This window comes from Neofelis nebulosa, chromosome 1 (genome assembly GCF_028018385.1).
Source record: "Neofelis nebulosa isolate mNeoNeb1 chromosome 1, mNeoNeb1.pri, whole genome shotgun sequence".
Taxonomy (NCBI): Eukaryota; Metazoa; Chordata; class Mammalia; order Carnivora; family Felidae; genus Neofelis; species Neofelis nebulosa.
In genome coordinates, this window is record NC_080782.1 from 188364510 (window position 1) to 188385512 (window position 21003).

Sequence of the window (21003 nt, forward strand, 5' to 3'; positions counted from 1 at the left end):
TTACACTATATGTTAACTAAGTAGAATTTTAATAGAAACTTGAAAAATAGATAAATAAAAGTTTACACTTTACAAAAAGAAACTAATGTAACATTGTCAACTATACTCAAAAATAATTAAATATAAAATAATATACATGGAAAATTTTGAGTATTTGCCACTTCTTTTCATAAACGTGCATATATACTAATAAAATAAAGTGAATGGATAAATGCACAGTAACATGCAAGCCTGCAACATTTAAGATAACTTTATATATTAAAATAAGAAACAGAATAATACAAAATACTTATGTATTAAGTAACAAAATGTATTTAACACTGAATTTTTTCTGGAAATACTTGTATATGATATATACAATACTTATACAATAAAATAAACACAAGGTTTACATTAATATAGTAGTTTTTATTTTATTATTATTTTTTATTATTTTTTTAATATAGTAGTTTTTAGGGGTGCCTGGGTGGCTCAGTCAGTTAAGCATCCATTTTCAGCCCAAGTCATGATCTTGTGGTTCAAAAGTTCAAGCCACACCATTGGTCTCTGTGCTGACAGCTCAGAGCAGGAGCCTGCTTCAGATTCTGTCTCCATCTCTCTCTGCCCCTCCTCCATTCACACATTTTCTCTCTCTCTAATATAAACATTAAAAAAATTTTTAGTATAGTTTTTATTAAAAATTAATTTCTTTTAACTTTTAACAGAATTTTGAAATTCTAAATAAACTTAAAGTATTAAATTAATAACAGTTTTTCCCCATGCTATTGACCAGAATATCAACTATTTTATAACAAAGGCTTCAGCGTAATTTTATCTGAAGTATTTTGCTTTTGAAAATATGAAAACCACTACCTTGTAGTTATCAAAAATCACCTGATTTTCATTAATAGTGAGATTTTGACTAAAAATAGTGTGATTGTGGAAGAATTTTCTGAACTACTTTAAAAAATTCTTTTATTTACCACTTATACAATCATAAATGCTATCAGTTAAATTTTAAAGTCAAAGATGATGTATTTAATATTGAAAATATTTTGTTTGATCATCAAACACAAAGTCCAAAGAAATGTCAGTGTTGACATATTAGACATGTTGTCATAGAAGTCCAACATTTTGTAATTCTCCTGTCTAATTAATATTAAGGTAAAAGAAATGTTTTTAGCACTTTGGATGACTGATTTGTCTAGTTACTATTTTGAATCAATATACTATTGAAATGTAGTTCAAAAATGACCAATTTTAATAAATAATTTGCACTAAAGATGCCCTAGCTCTTAAAACTAGAAAATATAAAATAATTGATTCATTTAATACATATTTGTAAAATACCCTTTAGGAATATGAACAGGCCATGAGTGAGCCTGTAAAATCTATACTTCAAAGTAAAGTAAAATCTTTAATCCTTTTAGTACAATTAAGGACATCTTAAACTTTATGTGTGAGAAGAAATCTGATATGTGTTGCCCATGAAAGTTCTTGCTTTCTCCCATAAAAGTATAGATGATGGGCTTTAAGGTTGCATGATATTTTAAGTTCTTTCATTAACTTAAAAATTCAAATTTTAGCTCAAGCAGTTCAATACTATTTAATTAAATACCTTAAGTCTTTATGTTATACAAATAAAAATCCCTTATTTGTGTTAAAAACACATTTTGGTGGAGGATATAGGCCCTACGCTTAAGAAGATAATTATCCAACACAGTAGATGATAAAGTAAATGGTATAAACTACCAGTGATAGAGAAATTTTGAGAATTTGGTAAGTTTAAGAATTGGATCACTAGAGCATGTTGAGGAAGGTTTTTCTGGAAGCAAGACCTTAACCAGTTCTTGACAGACAGGAGGATTTTTGGTGAGTAAAAAAACAAAACACAATTTAAAAAAAAAAGGAACGTTAATGAAAAATGTTCGAGAGAAATAAATATATGTAGCTTTGAACTGGGAAAATGAGAAAAGCTATTTGGTTAGAATTAAGGGATTCAGGGAAAACATAGTGTGATATATATTAGGAAATGTAAAATGTAGTACATTAATAGCCTATCACCTAAACCAATTTTTTACATTATGTATGCAGTAAAAACAGCTATTGTTCAGCAGATAAAAGAGAAATAACAAGAGGACTTCCTGCTATAATCATAGTACATAGTAATAAAAGCTTCAACTGATTCAGAAGTTAGTGAGAAAAACTTAATTAAAAAAAACGAAATTATAGGAGCCCACATTCCAATATACTACAAATTCCTTTTAGATGATTTATTCACCTACATCATAAATACTGAATAGCTATTTGACAGGTCAGTACACACACTGAGTATAATAGACAGAAGAGGCATGGCTTCTGTACTTACGGAATCCAGAACAGACAGATTGAAAGCAAGCAGATATGTGTTCAAATCATTTGCTCTGCCATGGTGAAAATTTCCTAATTGACCCCCAAAAGAGATCTGAGCCCTCTTTACATTATAATAGAACACTGAACATACTTTTGTTAATGCATTTGTCTCTACGGGTTTTTTAATTTATATTTGTGTCTGTCAAGCAACTGTGACCCCTTTATGTACAAAGATCTTACCATTGTGAATACAACACAACTTAATTCACTGTTTCATATTTTGAAATGAATTTGTGGATGTGGATATATGTACACACATTTGCACCCATATATTGATAGACTCATTCTTTCACTTTTGCTATCTTTATTCTAATGAATAAGAAAGTGGAAGCCAAAGTAGTCAAGGATTAATTCTCAATTGTCCAGTAAAATTTCAAGCATTCATGGGCATATGATTGGGTCTTTAAGTATCCTATTCAAGATAGGACTGGCTATGGTATGCAGAGATTCTTCATAGTTCAATAAAAGCCATTCATTTACAAAATCGTACTATGCCTACAATTATTTTTTCTTTTATAACTAAACCTAAGAAACGAACAGAAGCACATTTTGCAAAGACACCTTATAGTTCATGTTTTCAACACTGTGAGCATAAAGCAATATCAATCAACTTTCAGCTTCCATATTAATAAGATCTTTTTGTGGTCAGCATTCTTACACTTTGATTTTATTCATGGGCTGTCTCCATTTCCATTTTGTTTTTTAAATTCACGTCAATCAATTTTACCTAATGATTATTCTTCTTACATAACCAAAAAAAAATATTGAGTAACTTGACATTATCTCTATTAACATCCCTTTCTATTAATTAACTAAATTTAACACCATTTTTAACTTTTTTCCCTTATCCTTTGTAGTATAAATTATCCTTAACTGTCAAACTGAAATGGTTCTTGACTCTTCTGCCTTTTTTCTTAAATGTTTTTGAGAGAGAGAGAGACAGAGAGAGAGAGAAAGAGACAGAGAGAGAGAGACAGAGAGAGAGAATCCCAAGCAGCTGACAGCACAGAACCCAACGTGAGCCTCTATTTCACAAACTGTGAAATCATGACCTAAGCTGAAATCAAGAGTCAGATGCTTACCCAACTGAGCTACCCAAGCACCCCCATGCCGTATATTTTTTATAATGAAACACCAGACTCTGTTTTTTTTTAAAACCAAAGGAAATGTAGCTGCAAAAATAATACCACTGAGTGCTTCAGAAGGTCCAGTTGAGTATTAGCAGCCTGGCTTGCTCTCACACTTCTTCTTTTCCAAGCTTCATGCTGTTCATGGCTCAGGGGAATCCACCATCACCATGAGGATACACAAGGAGCCACAGGCATTGAGAAGAAATTCTGAGGGACACTACCGTGTCTTCCTTCTTAGTGCTGGGACCTGTGAATGGAATCTCCTGGACCATACATAGGCTTGCTCTGGAATTCCATAGCCAACCTTCAGGGGTTTCTAAATCTCTATAAAGTTCCCAGGAGGAACTTCCCCATTCAAAGAATAGCCTTATCTCAATCTCTACTTGGAGGCACAACCCAGGGGTTTGCTTTTCATTGGAATCTAGAAAAAATCTGCACACCAGCTCAGAATGGCTTCAAGCAAGGTTCACAGTTCCCTGTACTTCATGAGTAGAATGCTCTGTTGGTCCTTCCTTTTCTTAGCTTCTGGTGGTTGCTAGCAATCCTTGACATTCCTTGGCTTATAGCTGCAGCCCTCTAATTTCTCACTTTTTTCATAGCAATCTTCTATCAGTGTGTATGTATGTCACTGTATGTGCAAATCCCTCTTTCCTTATAAGAACACCAGTCACTAGATTTAAAGCCTACACCACATTACCTTATTTTAAGTTGATGGTATATGCAAAGGCCTTGAACTTTGTCACTGTCATATAAGGGTAAAATGTTTCCTCAGTGTCTCTCCCCTGCCCACTTCTCTTTGACTCTTCACCTAATTTCACTGAGTCTGCTCCACACTCAACAGATTAAACATTTGTACCAAGCAATAAGCCTCATGATGACATTTCTATTTTCCCCAAAGACAGCTCCTTCCTGTTGGGGCAGTACATTTAATCAACCAACAAGCATGCTGTCCACATGCTACAGTGTCATTCCACCCTCGACCCCCAATGATAGCTGTCGCCTACCGGTTTTTTAGCCCTCTCTCTCTGTCTCTTTCATTCTCGTTCTCTCTTGCTGTCTCTTGCACTCAGACTATGCTTAGGGTTTTGGGTACCCTCCATTTGGTCCTCTGGGAATGCAGTACCTTCCTCTTCTAGGACATGTGAGCACAATACATCTTCACGTTATACATCTCTCTGTGCTGTTATTCTGTGTCTGCACCAGACTTGATCATCAGAAGGAAAAACAAAAGCTTTTCAAGTAACATAATTATATTCCTTACAAAACAGTCATCATCAGACAGTTGTTAGACCTCCTACAGATTATCTTCATAATCAAAGCAGAGAGTAAACCAGAACTTATTAGACACAAGTTATTGTTATGGACAAATTTGGAGCAACATACCTAAAGTGTAACTTTCAGAGATCTAACTTAATATTCGAAGCAGAGAGAACCTGGATTTGAGGATCAGAATTCTAGAAACACAAACACACACCTTGAATAAGATTCATAAAGTATCAAAAAGCAAAAATGAGAACAAACATACAAAAAAGCAAGCCAATCTAGAGGCCCGATAATGCTTACTACTAACAACAAATCTGACGAAAAGTTTCATGCCTTCCTTAAAGGTGTGCAGAAGTGTTTTAAAACGTCTTGTCATTTAATAAGAAATCATAACAATGTAGGTAATTTTAGCATGGCAGCAAAAGTAGTACAAAACAAAGGGGCCTAACTAGAGGAAACAAAGAACAAATAATTGACTTAAATGTCAATATTTTATGACATTACTAAATATACTCTGCTTAAAGTGAATTATGTAGGGGCCCACACTTTGTTTATATGAATATGCCAATGCTGTGAAAAATTCTCTTTCAGGAAAATAACAAATTCTCCACTATCAAATATTTGCCAGAATTCTATTGTTTTCTAGCAGCACTTAATAAAACATCAAGTCAATCAACATTACTTTCATTCTTGAAACTGTAAAATAAAACTGTGCTCCTTGACATACACTTAGCAAAAAAACTGTTTCAAAAGTATAATTTAAGAATCCATAAAGTTTTGTTTGCTAGAGCTGCCTTAACAAGGTACCATGGTTTAAACAACAGAAATTTATTGTTTTACAGTTCTGAAGTAGAAATCAGGGATTAAGCAGGTTGATTTCTTCTGAGAACCGTGAAGAACAATGTATTCTTTGCCTCACTCTTTTTCAGGTAACTGGCTGGCCATTTTTTTGGTCTTTCTTGGCTGATAGACGCACCACCCAAATCTCTGCCTTGAGATTCACACAGCATTCTCACTGTGTATGTTGTCTTCAAACTTCCCTTTTTTATAAGGTCCATCCTAATGACCTCATTTTAACTAGATTACATCTGCAAAGACTCTATCACCAAATAAGGTCTAATTCTGAGGTACAAAAGGGATTGGTTAGGATTTCAACATAGGAATTTGAGCAGGGCATTATTCAACCCAAAGCAAATACTCCTAACATTGTGCTAAATTTAATTTCCTCAAATTGGCTCTAGATCCTTCAGGAATCATCCTTCATATGACACTTTTCCTGCTATATTCTCACTAAGTATTTTATCAGTAACATTCCTTTGAAAATATTGCTTGTGGGGCACCTGGATAGCTTAATCGGTTGAGTGCCTGACTCTTGATCTCACGGTCGTGAACTCAAGCTCCACGTTGGGCTCTGTGCTGGGTGTTAAGCCTAATTAAAAAATAAAATAAAATAAATAAAAATATCATTGCTTGGATAATATATCAATCAGCATTCAACCACAGAGACAGAGCCAGTAGGAGATGTTATCAATAAATGTATATCTAGATTCCTATATATGTATGTTTGTATGTATCATTTATCTATCTTGTATGGGGAGTTGGCTTACGAAATGTGAGACGTGGATCATCAAGGTCTGCAAGGCAATTGGCTTTGTGTCTGATAATGGAGACAGGCATGTACTCAGAAAGAGATCATGAGCAAGCTGCAGCCCTAAGCATGAACTGTATGAGGATAGATTGAAACCTGTGTCTGTTCTATAACCTTGGTAAAAAGAGTGTTGCAGAATCCAGGGAACTTCCTAATGAATCTAAACCCACATACCCAATCCAGGAGTCAGGAAGCTGAAGAGGGACCCAGAGGAAGACAGAGTAACTATAAGCCATACTGAGGCTATGTCAAGAGTGACTGACTCACCACATATACTTTGTTTGGATATCAAGTGAACAATGAACACTTATGTATTAAATTTAATTTGTCAAACTTTCTACGTTCTAAGCCACCCACATTTTCCTTAAAATCCTGCCCCCCCACCCCCAACAGAAACCACTCTTCTGTTTGCTATTTCCAGAGCTCTAGTTATCTTGGTCATTGTGTGATATATCAGAGGTCAGAGTGGTACTATGGGTTGCTTTATTACCAAGTCATCCAGAAACAAATTGGAGAGTTGATTTCCAGCTGCCGCTCTGAATCCTAAACCTCTGGACACCAGCTATATAGAATAAACTGTATCTTGGGAAATTAGTGTTACCTTTTTAATTTTGGTATTAGTATAATAAATTTCTTATAACTGAAATATCATATAATTTTTGATAACTTGGGGTAATTTAATGTATTGTAAAGTATTTTACAGACATCCTTATTTTACCATGATCTGGATTTTGAAGCAATTTAAGCATTAAAATGAAAAGTTTAACTCCAAGAAAGGGTATCTGTGATCCCAGGTATGTTTCATACCAAGCAGGTAATCAGCAACAACGTTATGTGAGCCACAAAATGGATGCTCCTTTTCTACCTTCCAGATCCTTTGAGAATCTCCTTTGTGGCCACTCTCACCAGAAGAATTAAAAAAAAAGAGAGAGAGAGAGAGAGTTCTATGAACTATAATTCATCCTTGCTAAATTGACACAACAAAACCATTATACAAAATATTCTTTCCTGTGCTAAGCTTTCCCTAGAGCTTAATTTTTAGTTTCTTAAAAATTTTTCTCTCAAAATAATACTAATACAAACTTACTGATGCATAAATATTTCTAAGGCTTCCTTAGAATTGATTACAAGAAGTGGAATTGGGGGTACCTGGGTGGCTCAGTCAGTTAAGTGTCCGACTTCAGCATAGGTCATAATCTCGCTGGTCCCAAGTTCGAGCCCCACTTCAGGTTCTGTGCTGACAGCTCAGAGCCTGGAGCCTGTTTAGATTCTGTGTCTCCTTCTCTCTCTGCCCCTCCCCCACTTGCACTCTGTTTCTATCTCTCAAAAATAAACATTAAAAACATTTTTTAATAAATGATAAAAGTGAAATTGTAGAATTAACTGATCAGCATATTTAAAACACTGCTTTGGGGAAAAGACCTCTCTGACCTCAGCCGTAGCAATTTCTTACTTGACACATCCCCAAAGGCAAGGGAATTAAAAGCAAAAATGAACTACTGGGACCTTATGAAGATAAAATGCTTCTGCACAGCAAAGGAAACAACCAACAAAACTAAAAGGCAACCGACGGAATGGGAAAAGATATTTGCAAATGACATATCGGACAAAGGGCTAGTATCCAAAATCTATAAAGAGCTCACCAAACTCCACACCCAAAAAACAAATAACCCAGTGAAGAAATGGGCAGAAAACATGAATAGACACTTCTCTAAAGAAGACATCCAGGGGTGGTGGGTTGGCTCAGTCAGTTAAAGCAGCCGACTTCAGCTCAGGTCATGGTCTTGCAGTCCGTGGGTTCCAGCCCGGCGTCGGGCTCTGTGCTGACAGCTCAGAGCCTGGAGCCTGTTTCAGATTCTGTGTCTCCCTCTCTCTGACCCTCCCCCGTTCATGCTCTGTCTCTCTCTTCTCAAAAATAAATAAACATTAAAAAAAAAAAAAGAAGACATCCAGAGGGCCAACAGGCACATGAAAAGATGCTCAACGTCACTCCTCATCAGGGAAATACAAATCAAAACCACACTCAGATACCACCTCACGCCAGTCAGAGTGGCCAAAAGGAACAAATCAGGAGACTATAGATGCTGGAGAGGATGTGGAGAAACGGGAACCCTCTTGCACTGTTGGTGGGAATGCAAATTGGTGCAGCCACTCTGGAAAACAGTGTGGAGCTTCCTCAAAAAATTAAAAATAGACCTACCCTATGACCCAGCAGTAGCACTGCTAGGAATTTACCCAAGGGATACAGGAGTACTGATGCATAGGGGCACTTGTATCCCAATGTTTATAGCAGCACTCTCAACAATAGCCAAATTCTGGAAAGAGCCTAAATGTCCATCAACTGATGAATGGATAAAGAAATTGTGGTTTATATACACAATGGAGTACTATGTGGCAATAAGAAAGAATGAAATATGGCCCTTTGTAGCAACGTGGATGGAACTGGAGAGTGTTATGCTAAGTGAAATAAGCCATACAAAGAAAGACAGATACCATATGTTTTCACTCTTATGTGGATCCTGAGAAACTTAACAGAAACCCATGGGGGAGGGAAAGGGGAAAAAAAGAAAAAAAGGAGGTTAGAGTGGGAGAGAGCCAAAGCATAAGGGACTCTTAAAAACTGAGAACAAACTGAGGGTTGATGGGGGGGTGGGAGGGAGGGGAAGGTGGGTGATGGGTATTGAGGAGGGCACCTTTTGGGATGAGCACTGGGTGTTGTATGGAAACCAATTTGACAATAAATTTCATATATTGAAAAAATAAAAAATAAAAAAATAAAAAATAAAACACTGCTTTGGGGCACCTCGGTGGCTCAGTCAGTTAAGCATCTGACTCTTGATTTCAGCTCAGGCCATGATATCAGGGTCATGAGATCAAGCCCTGCATCAGGCTCTGCACTGAGCATGAAGCCTGCTTAAAATTCTCTCTCTCCCTCTCCCTCTGCCCCTCCCCTACTCTCTTTCTAAAAAAAAATTGCTTTATATATGTTTTCAATATAAGAGCCTCCACTTTCACAAACAATGGAATTTAAAAATGTTTATATATGCATAGATGAAAATAATGTTTCAACTTAAATTTTATATGTATAAATGTTTAATAATAGTTCTTCAAGTATTTATCGGCAATTTTATTGGTTCTATGATTAAGATTTTATTGATTCAGAAGCTTATTGTTGTAACAAGTCTTAACAAATAATTTATATTTTTTCATGTTTATTTTATTTTTGAGAGAAAGAGACAGATAGTGAGTGGGTAAGGGGCAGAAAGATAGTGAGAGACAGAATCCCAGGCAGGCTCTGTGCTATTAGTGCAGAGTCCAATGCAGGGCCCGAACACATGAACTGTTAGGTCATGACCTAAGCCAAAAACAAGAATTGTACACTCAACCAACTAATCCACCCAGGCACCCCAATTTTAATTAACATTTTAGTATTTTAGCTAAACTGACAGAGGAAAAAGAGAAAAGATTCATTTTACCAAATTCAGGAATGAAATCTGGGGCATCATTATTCACTCCTCCGACACTGAAAGTATAATAAGGAAACAAAAACAACTTTATGTTGAACAACTTAGATGAAATGAAAAAATCCCCTAAAAACACACATTTTCAAATATTATTCAAAAAGAAATATATATTCTAAATATTCATCCAGGTATTAAAAAAATAAATTAGTAGTTTCAAATCTTCAGAAAGAAAAACTTCAGGAGTATATGGTTTCACTGGTAATTTCTACTAAGCATTTATAAGAATGAAATAACAATTCCTCACAATCTCTTCAAAGAAGATAAAAACTGCCAACTCAGTTTAATGAGTCCATCATTAACTCTATCCTGAAATAACACAAAGGTAACACAAGAAAATAAAACTAATATCCAACATAAATATGGATGCAAAAATCCTCAACAGTGTATCAACAATTTGAACCCTGCAATATATAATAATAATAATAATACATCACAATCATGTATAATCTATCTCACCAACACAAAGTTGGTTCAATACTCAAAAATTAATGTATTTCATGACACAAAATGACTCATGTTAAAAAAATAAAGATAATTATATTAACAAATGGAGAAAATATATTTAATAAACACAATATTCTTTGATGTTAAAAATTTTACTAAGAAGTAAAAATAAACTTATTCAATAAAAAATAGCTACAAATAATCTATAGAAATTTATTCAATAAAAAACAGCTACAAATAATCTATATAACTAACATCATACCTAATGGTAATAAACAAAATAATTTTCCTCTATTGGCAAGGATGCTAACTCTCATCACCCTTATTTACTATCACACTGAAAGTTCTGGCATTTACAATAAGTCGAGAAGAAGAATTTAACAGTGCTTAGATTTTAAAGGAATAAATAAAAATCCTATTTACAGACAACATGATTGTCAATATAGAAAATCCCAAGGCACCTATTAAACAACAACAAACTCTCTCAGCATTAGTAAATGAGTTGAACAATGTCACAAAGGCATAGGATCAATATAGAAAAAAATCTATCATACTTCTGTTCATTAGCAATGAACACTGAAAACTAAAGTATCATCATTTTACCCAGCTTCCCCTCCAAAAGAAAGTTTTAAATCAAATCAAATATGTCTAAAATCTGTACGCTGAAATTTGCAAATTACTGATATAATATCTCAACAAATGGAAATAAATGTAAGGAAATATGTTAATGAATCTGAAAGACTCATTATAGTTAAGAGGTCAAATATTCTAAATTGATCGGTAGACAACGTAATCCCAATCTAAATCACAGCATGATTCTTTGTTGAAATAGATAAGTTGATCCCCAAAAGTTGTGTAAGTAAATGTAACTAGATTATCTAAAAGTAAGTGTGAAAGAACAGAGTTGGTGTATTCAAAGTGTTATGGGTTGAATACTGCTTCCTCTACCTCCAAAAAATATATATACATATGTTGAAGTCCTAAACCCCTCAGTACCTCAGAATATGACCTTAATTGGAAATAGAAACTTTACAGAGGCAACCAAGTTAAAATGAGGTCATTAGGCTGGGCTCAAGCCAGCATGACTGGGTGTCCTTTATATACAGAGGAAATGTGGACACAGAGACAGAAAATACCTAAAGGAAAAATGATATGAAGACACCAGGAGAAAACTATCTACAAGCCAAGGAGAGTAACCTGTAATGGATCCTGTCCTCACAGCCTTTACTGCATTTAACCCTGTTTTGATTTCAGATATCTAGCCTCCAGAACTGTGAGACAATAAATTTCTGTTGTTCAAGCCCTACAGTTTGTGGTACATCATTAAGGCAGCAAATTTACTGCACACATTACCTGATTTTAAGAGTTGTTATAAAGTTCTTACTCAAGCTAGTAAAATGTTAAAAAGATAAACAGGAAGACAAATCAAACAGAACAGAAAATACAGAAATAGACCCACACAAACAAGGTTAACAGATTTTTGACAAAAAGTCCAGGGTAACCTAACGAAGAAAGGATGGTCTTTCAACAAATGGTGTTGGAACAACAGGACCTCCATATTTTAAAAGAAGATGAAGATTAATATGCAGATAATAATAATGAAAAGGAAGAAAAAGAAGAAAAGAGAAGGAGAAACAGCTTGACTTACGCTTTATACCATATAAAATAACTCAAAATGTGTCACAGATGTAAATATAAAAACACTTCAGAGAACATTTGTGACCCTGCATAGGATAAAGTTTTCTTAGAATTAATATCAAAAACATGGTGCATAAAAAGAAAAAAACATGATAAATTTAATTTCATAAAAAATGAAAATATTTTTTCTGTGAAAGACGAAGTTAAGAAATTATATAGACAACCCAGGGACTGGGAAAAAAAAACTTACAAACCACATAGCAAATAATTTGTTTTCAGAATGTATAAAGAATTAAAAAAAACTCAACAGTAAGTAAAACAACCCTACAAAAATTTGCAAATGATGTAACTAGACACTCCACCAATGAAAAAATGTGTATTAAAAAAATGCACATGAAAAGATGCTGAACATAATTTGTCATTAGGGAAATAAAAATCAAAACCATGGTGAGAGACCAGTAAACACCTATTAGAATAGCTACAATTAAAAATACTGAGAAAACCAACTGTAGGCTAGCCCATGAAGCAATGGGATCACACAGATATCGCTCCTGAGGGTACAACCACATTGGAAAACTGAAACATACACTTATGTTCCAACAATCATACCTCCAGATGATTATGCTACACAAATAAAAACTCAGATTCAAATAAAAGCTTGTATGCAAATGTGTATACTGTCAATAATCACACTTTCCCTGAAAACCACCCAGTTGGTAAATGGAGAAACTGTGATATAGTCACACGATGGAATATTAGTTAGCAATAAAGAGAAATGAACTAATGCTTTATGCAACAACACAGATCACAAATGAATTACGCTAAATAGAAGAACCCAGTCTCAAAAGACTGATTACTGCCTCATTCCATATCTGTGACATTCTGGAAAAGTAAAAAATAGGGTAACTACAAACAGACTAGTTGCCATGATTTAGGAGTGGAAAAAAGATTTGAATATAAAGGAACACCACAGAATTATTTGGAGTGTTGGAATTATTCTGTATCCTGTTTTTGTAGTGTTTATTGTATTTATGTGTACAAGCTCACAGGACTATATGTTGAAAAAGTATTTACTTTAAAAAATTGAAAATTTTAATTTTTTACTGATTAAAAAAATAATGGTGGAAGTCAAAAACATTTGAAATATTCAAAATCGCCCTTGTTTAAGAAATAACTAACACTAAATAATTTTGATATTGTGTTCAATATTTCTTTGTGCAGCTTGTTAGCTAAACTGTGTTTAAAATTAAGAAACCTTGCAAACTTTGTGTGGTAACTATACATTTTTAATTTTTTTTCTTTCCCACATCACTGTATTTAACATTACCAAAAGAAATTGCCTGTTGCCTTTTTCTCAAGAATATAGGTTTGATATATAGTATACTTTTATTTTTTCCCTGCAAGGGGGATAGCCAATATTTTTAAAGGATTAAGGAATCACTTACTAAAGTTAAATATAAATTATCAGAACAATACAAGCTCAAATGGAACATTCATCCCTAATGTACCTATTGTGAGGTCAAATAATGTCACTTCCTTTCACAAGAACTACAGTCTAATAACAAACTCAGAATTAGATGAATTATATTTATGTCCTCAGAATATGATGCTCTGGCTAAACTATCAAATCATTTTAATATAGGGTTAAGCCCAATAGAGCCATATTTGCACTGTTAAATCTAGAACATAGAAAAGTATAGTCATGTATTTATTTTTTGCTGTGATTTAGTTTGCATATCGAAGTAAATAATACCAGATTGTTGAACACAAAGAAAATGTATTATGTTGTTCATCTTTTAAATACTAATGAATGTCAACTTGTGTTCTAATGATCCCTCTAAGGGAAGCCTATTGATCAAGACAAGGCTGGCTACAAGAATAAAGAATCCCAAGGCAATAATTCTATGCTACTCATAAAGCAAATTATAATCAAACGGATGATGGTTTGTTCCTTTTAAAGAACACAAGTTTTAATGTACTGAAGTTCATACCAATGGATTTATTTTCTAAAAAGTTCTGTTTCCAGTTCTGTTTAATTTTGGGGGAAAGCACATAGTAAGAAATAAGTTTGGGATAAATGCCTATGTGATGACATACTGCTGATTTAAGAGGTCAATTTTTGATGCTGTTTCAATATTTGTTACATTGCTCTAAAAAATGAATAGAGTTAGCTACTATGCAAATGAAAAATTATAAAACTCCAGATTCAAAACGAGACTAGATGTTTTTACTTACTCATTAAAACATACTGATAACCTACTATAACTTTCCCCGACCAAGGAAATTGACACAGATCAGAAAACAAAAGCAATATAAACAGCTACCATCTTACATTCTAGCAGAAGTCAATAGACAATTAAAAATTAATAACTAAGGATATCATTTAAATGACAGGAAATAATAGATCTAATGGAAGAAAAAAATACTACATGGTAAGTGGATTGAGAGGAATAAGGCTAATCTGTTTAGAAGAGAGACCATGATCTGGGGTGCCTGGGTGGCTCAGTTAGTTAACTGTCTGACTCTTGGTTTCGGCTCAGGTCATGATCTCATGGTTCTTGGGTTGGAGCTCCATGTCTGGCTCCGTGCTGAGGGTGCAGAGCTTGCTTGGGATTCTCTTTCTGCCCCTCTCCTGCTCTCTCTCTCAAAATAAATAAATGTACTTAAAAAATATTTTTAAAAAGGGAGGTCATGATCAACATCATTAGAAAGATATTGGAGCAAACATGAAGAATGTGATACAACATTGTAGGGAATATCAACTTGGATTTTCTTTGAAAATCCTAATCTTAAACTAATTCGTAAACCACAAATTCCTTTGTAAATCTTCGGCCCTAAACAATAATTTGACACATAAAAGTAAAAAATAAAATAAAACAAACAGAAATTAAATCCTAGTAAATTAAAACAAAACTAATATTTTCCAGAAACATAGAATTAGAGCTGAAGTTCACTTTATAAAATTTAAGAGTCTAATTTGTATGAGTCGTTCCACATGTAAGAAAGTGTCATAGGCTATCAATCACACCGTAAATGGAGTTCCTTGCTACCAAAGCTATGTAGCATTCAAGGGAAGTCACACCCAGAAGTCTTGTGAGTTGGGACTATACTGATTAGGGTGTTGGTAAAAGTTAGGCAGAAGCAACTAGAATAAGATTTTTCCCAAACAACATCCTTTATTCGTACATAAGGCAAAAGCAACTAGAATGATGCCATTCGACACAGCATTCTATTTCAGACTGCATAAGAATTTTATCAAAAAGAGAAACAATAGCAACAAATAACACCATTTCCTTCTTCATTTCTCAAAGCTCCCAGGTCACACAGTCATTCAGGTTTTCAGCTAATATATGAGGGGAGAATTTACAGCATTAAGGTAGAAATTGAAATTATGAAAGAATACATATGTTGTTTGGGGACAAATAGAAAGATAAATATAACCCAATAGAAGTTCTAAAACAAAATGAAGTATAAAAAACACTCAGGTATTAGATAAGAAGAAATTATTAAGGAAATTCATTTAAATTATTCCACGATCCAATATGTAATTCAGGACATTCCTGGGATCTCTTTTATGCTTCTTCTCCACCTTCTTTTTTGAAGGTATCAACAATGCTTAAAGTATGTGTGTTACCAGAAAGTGCCTCTCTGTGAAATGTGTTTCCAAGTTTATATGTCCTTCCTCTGCTTTTGGAAGCCATTGGGGAACGGTATGGGATAGATCCTCCCTGACACTGCCACACTCACTAACTATCCCTTCTGCTTCCAAAGCATTAGCACCAGCAGGTAGGTTAAGCACACAGAAATTTCCTTCCTGAATTATTACCTGTAGGTAATCTAGGTGGGAAATTACAACATAAAGAAGACAACTTCAGACTTCTCAGCTAATTTAAATTTATATTTAATTTCATGGTACAGGTACTTAAAATATATATATATACACATACGTATATGTGTATACGTATGTGTATATATACGTATATGTGTATATATATACACATATACGTATATATATATACACATACGTATATATTATATACACATACGTATATGTATACATACGTATACATACACATACGTATATACCTACATACATATATATGTATATATATACACATACATATATATATATGTGTGTATATATATAGTTTAAGTACTTGTACCATGAAATTAATAATAATATATAATACATTACAATTATATAATTATAATATATTATATATTATATTATATATAATGTAATTATAATTATATATTATATTATATATAATGTAATTATAATTATATATAATTATAATATAAACTGTAATTAATATAAATAATTATATAATTATTAATGATAATTAATTATATAATTATTGATTATAATTATCATTAATAAATAATATAAATATATTATATAATTATAATAATTATATAAGGTATATAATATAATTATAATTATATAATTATAATTATTATAATAATATTATTATATATGTATGTATATAGTGAAGTCGTCTTTTGGGCAAAATCAGAAACCTGTAGAATTCTCTTAGATTATTTTATTACATATTTAATGTATGTGGTCGTGTGACCCTAAACCATTCAGTTCTTATAGCTTCAGTAACACCTAAAGCAATCCTGCTGAAAAGAAAAACACAATTCAAATACTGAAAAGAAACTGAGCATTTTCTCTTTCACATTTAGATTTTCATTTGAGTTAAATAGTAGGACTGCTGTTTTCTTTTCTTTTTGACATATATAATGAGAACATTACTCAAGATACATATAATTAAGTTGTTGTTCCAGGAGAGCACAGTTATAAAGCATATGAAATAAAAACATTTCTCTCATCAGGAAGGATGTGGAATTGCTCTTGGAAACATGAATTATTGTGCTAAGAAGATTCTGGCAATTTTATGATCAACCCATGCAAGTATGGACATCATAATAAGCCGCATTCATTTTATTTACTTTTTGTAAGTGCTGATGTGTGGGTGTATAATTGTAAATGTTTATAATAATTTTTAAAATTTATAAAACATATCTGTGTAACCATTTTTGGATTAGGAAGTTTAAAGCTAGAAATTTAGAAGCCACTTGTAGACTCATAAAGCTCATAAAACATTATTTTTGTGATCACTCCTTCTGATTATTTTTATTACCTTAATTATATATTTAATTACTGTACATATCCTATATTATTGTACATATGCTATATGTTATTATATGTAATCCATAGCTTTGTCAAGTGCCTTTAGTATCAATCATTAGAGTTCAGTGGAATCACCTCACTAAACTAATGGCAGTGACGGTAATGACATGACAGGCACTCTGCCTTCTCCTCAGGCACAAAATGTAATGAGGGATCAAAACCTCAATAATAAGGTACATATTTTAGTACAATATTTTTAAAACAACTGAATTTAATGCAAGAAAAGTTAATTATTTAAAAATACCAAAATTCTAAATAAAAACAGATCATACCCTTTAGTTGCACAACTTTTTCTCACTAGCTCCACCCTAATCTTGGCCCTAGGTGAGACACATTTTTCTTCCCCATTGACACTGAGATTGTCTATGTGATTTGTTTTGATAAGTAGGATGTTAGCATATGTGAAACAAAGAGAATGTTTCAATGTGACTGTATAACTGGCTTGACCTCTTGCACTCTATGATCCTGGATCAAAAAAAAACAGGAGAGCAGCTGGTCTATAGGAGAAATGGGTAAGTATGACCCATAGTTGGGATAAAGATCAGCCAAGCTGGGTCAAGATCAACTAAACCCTAGAAGAATGTGAACCAACCTTAAGACACTTGAATAAGATGCACACAAAAATAAATTAGTTGTAAAGGCACATAAAAGTTGTACTTTCTTATTTAATAGTTGCAATATATATGTGCATTTGTATTACAATACATTAATGGAGATAAGATTTACACCATGAGAAGATAGTTTGAGAAAGGCTTAGAGGTAACACATTGGAAATTAACAACCATACAAAGAGAGAAAATCAAAATGAAAGAACAAGTCATCATAAGGTCTTGCAATTCTCAGCTGTCAAAAGCATTTAAATAAGCACAAAATGTCAAAACATTTGTTTCAATAAATGCTTTAACAGAATCACTTGAATATATACAGAAATACATGATCACAAGTGTGCATCTTCACAATTTTTCAAAAAGCACATTTGTGTACCTGCCATCCAGGTCAAGACACAGAACATTACCAGCAGCTCAAAAGCTATTGTTCTTCTCAATCATTAATATTTCCCCCTTCACATAAAGTTCATGATACCACCTTCTATCATAATGAAGTAATTTTGATCATTTGTAAACTTTATATTAGAGGACCAATAAAGAGGTGCTTTTTTTAATCTAACATTCATCCACACTTTGGTTTAGCATTATCTGGTACAATTATTATTATTATTCTACATATTTATTGCTACATAAATATATTCATTAATTTTGCTACTGATGGACTTTCAAAATTCTTTTTTCCATTCTGGTGCTACTCTAAACATTGGCCTTAATTAATTCTAAACATTGTTGGACATGTCTTTGGTTCACATATGCATACATTTCTACCAGCTATCAACATAGGATAGGACTTGGTGGTGCATGCAGTATTTGTTTATGCAATTTTGACGGATACAATTTTTTGTGGATTAAAATATGAGAAAATAAACACTAATGACAATATAACAAATGCTTCCAATTTAATATGTATCATTTTATTTTTTTAAGTTTATTTATTAATTTTGAGAGAGAGAGAATAAGCATGAGTTGGGGAGAGGCAGAGTGAGAGAAAGAGAGAAACCCAAACAGGCTCTACATTGTGAGTGTGGAGACCAATGCGGAGCTCAAACTAACAAACCATGAGATCAGGACCTGAGCCAAAGTAACACACTTAATCCACTGAGTCACCCAGGCACCTCTGTACCAACATTTTAATTGCCAATGTCCTCTAGCTCTATAATTTTAAATTGGGAATATTTTTATAAGGAAATAAGACAATTCTACATAAAATAGTATACAAATATGTCCAGGATAAGTTATAATAGAATATTAGTAAAATTAAATAAATTATAGTTATCAAAAGACTGATTAAATAATTCCAGCTGCATGTGGAAGAAAAATCGTCAAATGTTTATTGTAAATGCAAATGTTATACATATTTAAGATAAAGGGAATTTTTAAAGAAAATATACTAAGTGGCTTACTTTTGATAAGGTGTATGTATCACATATTTTTTGATATTCAGATATCTGGGGAGATACACATTTCCTCTTAAAGAATCTTGAAAAATGAAAGTGGGAGATTTAAAATATTTGTTTTCATAATTCAATGTTCTGTGCTGCTTTATGATATTTAATTATTATTGCATATAACACAACAATTTAAATAAATATAAACAATGTTTTTCATTGCTTTTTACAAGGTATTTTGGGGTGCCTGGGTGGCTCAGCCAGTTAAGTGTCTGACTTCAGCTCAGGTCATGATCTCACAGTTCATGAGGTCAAGCCCTGCATCTGGCTCTGTGCTGACAGCTCAGAGCCTGAAGCCTGCTTCAGATTCTGTGTGTCCTTCTCTTTCTGCCCCTCCCTCGTTCTCTATCTCTCTCTCTCTGAAAAACAAACATTTAAAAATATATATTTAAAAAAATTTTTTAAGGTATTTTAAAAATCTTTAAAATATCCTCTAATTTTTTTATTACATATATATTTCTTATCCAATAGAAGTTTGCTAACAGATAAAGGATTTGTTCCTTTTTTATCCACAACCCCTGTCACGTATAAGGAGACTGGGTGAGAGATGATATATTTTAGGTAAACAATTTTACTGGATTATCACTCATTTGAAATTAATGGATTGATTTAAGACTTTAGCATATTAAACCAGGCATCTGTCATATGCCTAATAAATATGTCTTTAGTGAAATATTTTGGGCTGATTACTTAATATCACAGGGCTTCAAGTTTATGACTATAAAAAGAGAAATAATAATAACTGCTTTATAAAGTTATGGTAAGAATTAAAGATAATCTATATAAATTTCCTGCAGTACTGCTCATATGGAGTAGTTAGAAATTCACTGAATACTGGTTTACATTCAATAGCAATTATATTTTTCCTGTTTCAGTATAAATTACCCACTTATTCAAATAGAAATACAAATTAGAATAAGATTATTTGGTTTCCCAATACTAGATAACTAAATACTTTGGAAAAGACAACATATGGCATATATTTAACTTTTGAATTTTAGCTGATATACAGGAGCTGGAGGGTTCACCACTGCAACATGAGCAGAGGAAGCAGATTTATGAACTTGTTGAGATAGTGGTTACTTCATACGGGTCTACTTGAATTCTAGGTGATTTTAAAATAAAATCTCACTTTTACCTGAAAATCAATTGGAAAAATCTGAACAGAAGAATTAACAGAGAAAAACTAAGAAACTGAATTAAAGATGGTTCCATTTATTTCACTGACTGCCTCCATGCACGTTTAAAAAATGATGGTTTGGATATAGGTGAAACTATTCTAAAGAATAGACAAAAGGAGAAATTTACAACCTAAGAAAGGTTACAAACATATACAAATAATACAAACATATACAACTAATAAAGATGCTTAACAAAAATAAGTAAAACTACTGAAATAACTATATATATATATAGATATAGATATATAGATATATGTATGTATACACACACACACTTCATAGATAAGAGTATTTTTAGAAACTTACTAAATGAAGATAATACGTGCTTGACTCTATAGATAGGATTACTGAGTGACAATTTTTTAAAAACCCATATTTGCCAGAAAACAACATCTGATAAAACTTAATATCATTAAGTAAAAGAGAAGTTATATCATAAGCTTGCTATGATCTAACAACAAAATATACACTAGCATAATACAAGGTATTGCTTTTATAAGTCATAGATGTATTCCATGCAATTATTTCCTT

At 32.8% G+C, this 21003-nt stretch overlaps 1 long non-coding RNA gene across 1 annotated transcript in view; it reads right to left on the reverse strand.

The window, feature by feature from the left end:
- Positions 1–461: 461 nt before the first annotated feature.
- Positions 462–21003, reverse strand: part of LOC131483773 (uncharacterized) — a 49518-nt gene continuing 28976 nt past the window's right edge. Inside the window, exons 2-3 of the long non-coding RNA XR_009247918.1 lie at positions 9909–9955; positions 462–630 (exon numbers count right to left, since the gene is read on the reverse strand). This is a non-coding gene — a long non-coding RNA (uncharacterized LOC131483773). The remainder of the gene's footprint in view (positions 631–9908; positions 9956–21003) is intronic.